We start from the raw sequence: 4376 nt of genomic DNA, 5'->3' as shown, positions 1-4376 counted from the left end.
CCCCCAAGTCCCCTCCCCTCCTGCGCAACTCGGGCCGTGCGTACGCATGCGCGTGTGTGCGTGTTATGGGCGATGCTGTAATTGCCCGGGTGGTGGTTGGGACCGTCGGGCCGTGCGCGACGCGTGCACGACGGAGGGGCAGGGAGGGGAGGGGGAGCGTCCCGGAGGAGAGGGAGGCTGCGCCGGGCCCGGCAGGTGGAGGGGGTAGGAGTGGGGTGGAGCAGGAGTGGACAGAGCGGACTTCAAAGTGGAGCCGATTGGGCCGAATGTAGAGCCATATAAAAGCCGGGGTTGACCCCTGGCCGGCATATCAAGTCAAGTGTCTGAGTGTGCCTTGTGTGCGTGCGGCAGCGCGAGTGTGTAGTGAACCCAACCCCTTGGACTATCTGCGAACCGACCAACCACCTCTTCTCCTCCAACATGGCCGTGTCCAAGGTAGGAGTCCAATAAGCAGCGGGCCGCTCGAGACCAAGGAGGACTCCGCGTCGACGGGATCCTGGATTTAAAGTTTACCTTCGCGTTCCCCGCGTCGTGCCGACTCGTGTGGACCGACTTCCTCATCACGCGTGTGTTGTGCAGTGTGTACCAAAACCAAAGTTTTAGTTCGCTTGATGCAATAGTTCGGCCGAGCAGACTCCGTCTACTCTGAGCGACGCGCCGCGGTACTGTTGCATAGGCCGCGCGCCCGACAGCTGTGTTCGGCGGGCGAGCCTATCCTAGGCGCCCAGAGCGCCTCGAGCGTGACGCGGGGTCTGATAGCACTCCTCCTCCACTCCCAGGGAATTTTCGTTGGATACGATTCTGTTTAGTTCGAGAGTTCAAAACAGCCGTTAAAAAATACGTTCGAAAACTTTTTCTGATCTTTACTTATGAACACTAGCTGTGGCTAACTAAGACTTGAAATTTTATGAGAGCTATTTTATCTTAATTTTACAGCAATAATGTCTTGCAAATTTTAAAAAGAAATATTTTGCAAAGTACCTTTTCAAAAACTAAAAGGCCTTTGCAGACTAGCTCCTATTTTCCCTTCCCCTTTTACATTCGACGTGATAGCTGATTCTAGCATTAGAGCCTTCGTAAGGTTTAAATGAGACAATAGTCAATGATAAATTAGTTCCACATTCTGTTTGTATATTTCACTGTTAACACTTTGGTCGCCTAGCTTGCCAAAATGTTGGCAGTCTTTTTTGATTGCAAAATTTTTGTCGTCTTTTGGAGGCTGCCAATTTTTGGCGTCTTTACTTGCCAAATTTTGGTCGTCGTTTTAGAGGCTGCCAATTTTTGCCCTCCTTGCTTGACAAAAGTTGGCCTTCATTCAAAAGGAGGCCAAAATTTGACAATCAAAAAGGACTGCCAAAAATGTTGGCAAGCTATAGGCGACCACGGCTTTAACAGTGTTATTGTTATGTTTGACGCGAAACGTCGTGTTGGAATGTACGTGTCACAACGCAATGTTGATGCAAAGTTTTGCTTAAATGTTTTGTAATGAATGAACACAATTTAAGTCCACGGCAAAAGTCCATATGGCAGGGCGTTGTTTAAAGTTTAGAAAGCAATGCTTCGTAACTGAAAAGAAAACTATGAGTAGCATTCTAGCCTCCGAAGCAGTGCTTCGTAATTACGAAACGTTCTTTGTGGTTTCAAAGCGAGGCTTTGTAATTACGAAGAAATTTTGCTTTGTTTTACAGTGCTTTACATTTCCTGTATAATACAAAGCAGTGTAGACTTTTCCTAGTGGGCGCAGGTCGTAGGTACTGCCCACCAATCTCAGCTTATGGGGTTCACATACCAATCAATTAATTAATTAGTTAATTGTTTAATGATGATTTGATATGTTGACCCGGTCGAAATTTATCTCCATCTCATTAGGCAACCTGTAGTAGAGCCGCTCCAGATACAAATGACGGCTGGCCATTCCACGCGTTGCGACACGACCGACCATAGTGACCCTAGCCTCGCCACGCCACGCCCCGCCCCGCCCCACCCCGGCACGCCCATCAGTGGACCCGACCTGACCGGAGCGACACTGGGGCAAACGCGGCGCGCAGAACGGTTATTGGATGCTTGTGGTGAGCGGGGCGGGGCGGGGCGGGGCAAGGCGTCAATCTGATAAGCGGTGCGGACGGAGCCCCGCGGGGGTGCGGGCCCGCTGCTGCTAATGAGTGCTGCACCTGGGGGCGCACGGCGCACCTGGCGGCACACCTTGGGGGCGCACCTTGGGGGCACACTTGGGGGCGCACTTGGGGGCGCACCTATGGGAGCGCACCTGGGGGCGCACCTTGGAGGCGCACCTTGGAGGCGCACCTTATTGGGGGCGCACAAGGGGGTGCATGGTGGGGGCGCACCTGGCAGCGGTGATGTCAGGTATTATATTTTTTGACCGCAACCGGCGGTTGCCGAAGGTAAAAATTTCCTATTGAACGGTGCGGACAGAATTTACGCGAACGAAACAAAAGCCTTAACTATTTTCCGTGCGACGTGACCTTTCGCGGGCCCTTTTAAATCAATGCAATTTGCCGTTAGAGTGACATAGTGCCGGGGCGTGGTGCGGCCAAGGCGGGGCGGCGCGGGGCGGGGCGGCGCGGGGCGGGGCGGCCTAGTGACCCAGCCTTCGCTTCATTAGTCGGCTCGCCCCGCCCGCCGACGCGACTTGCGCGAGGGGGCGCGCGCGCGTGTGTCGGGATGACGTTATATACCTCGTCGCCGATTTTGAGCCGCTTATACTCGGCCCCTGCGGCGGGTGCAGCCCCGCCCTTCTTAAGACCCTCCTCCTTACCCCGCTCCCCGCCCCGGCTGGTCACCGCACGCATAATAAACGCTTGCGATGCGATATCATTCATTCCGCGAGGATCGGATCAGAGATCAGTCAGCCCAACCCGTCTGGCGGTGGGCGGCGCGGCGTGCCCCGGCCGCGAGCAGCGGCACACTATGAGCAGGCGGGGAAGGGCGGGGCGGGGCGGTCATATGATTCACGCCGATGCCGACGGGGGGCGTGGCGGGGCGTGGCGGGTCGTAGGCCGGCAGCGCGGTGCAGCGGGAGGTCATCGTAAAGCAGCCCATTGCGCCGACACGCCGAGCGCCGAGCGATTAGACACGACACGGGGCGGAGCGCGTGCGAGGGCGATAGGCGCGGCGGCGGCGGGGTCATCAGGTCCGCTCGAGTTGTCAAGTAATTTGAAGCGCTTCCAGAAGGTCAGGAGTCACTGACAGGACGACGACAGGTTACCAAGGATAACGTTGTGTCTAAAAGTCCGTGTTTAGTTTTCGGCCGGGCGGACGTGTGCTCCCCTTGCCTCCCCTCTCTCTCTCTCCCGGCCTGTCAATAAGTCATCCTGTCCCGCCCAACTTGCAGCCCATAGTACGTCCGACCGGTCCGGACCGGGTCCCTACTCTTCGGACTCTTGGCTGCGGTCGCCGGCCCCGCACCCCGCCCACTGCACTGCAGGAGGTTAACCCGACCATACGACCGTCCGCGTGTCGTTGCCGAGAGGCCCGCGGCGGCACTATAAGAGGACCTGGGTGCGACTTTAGGAACGATATCGGAAGTAAGATCTATGAACAGGGCGTTATCAAAGTTATAACTGAAATAAGGGGCCTATCGTCGTACATGTTTTACCTTAACAGCAACTTCTCACTCCCTCTCTGGTCACTCTATGCTCGAGTTGTCAAGTATTGGTCTGAAACGGAACAAATCTGAGGATCTTTCAAAACACATATGGGGAGTGTGGTGGCGACACCGAAAGACAATTACCTCCACGGAGTGACGTGTGGCCGCTCCCCCGGCTATCATAATAACGGAGCAGATTAAAAAGTTAACAAGAGGAGGGAGAGGAGGGGGGGGAGAGGGGCGTTGACAGGTTGGAGCAGCCTGCGGCCGGCAGGACCCAGCCGAGTAGTTAACTCGGAGGTATGGGTCGTGGCGGGGCACGGCGGGGCGGGGCAGGGCAGGGCAAGGCGAGCGTAGCGCGGCAGTGCGTCTGTCCCGGTGCGTCCTGCCGTGCCATGTCGCGCCCCGCGGCCGTGCAAGTAGCAGTCAGTAGCGGAGTCTTTCAAAAGGAGCCCATTACCTCAAGGACCCCGCGTGGACCCCACGAGGGACCCCGCCCTGCTCTGTCCTGCCCCCCCCCCCTTTCCCCCGTTATTAATGAGGTGCAAAAGGTTTGTCGTAGAGTGCGTGGAGGCCGTCAAGGTCGTGCGGGGTCGTCCAAATAGGGCGACGGGCACCGGGAGCCGGGAGTAGGGGAAGGGAGGGGGCAGGCGTTCCGGCCGCAGTCGGGAGCGGGTGCAGGGGGCGGGCTGCCGGCCGGCCGCTCCGCTTCCACCGCGACAATGCGAATGTAGAGCGATCAAACTGGACCGGCTCCTCTTGCCCCGCC

The sequence above is a fragment of the Frankliniella occidentalis genome, unplaced genomic scaffold (assembly GCF_000697945.3).
Source record: "Frankliniella occidentalis isolate FOCC.00 unplaced genomic scaffold, Focc_3.1 Scaffold294, whole genome shotgun sequence".
Lineage (NCBI taxonomy): Eukaryota > Metazoa > Arthropoda > Insecta > Thysanoptera > Thripidae > Frankliniella > Frankliniella occidentalis.
This window is presented reverse-complemented; position numbering follows the sequence as displayed.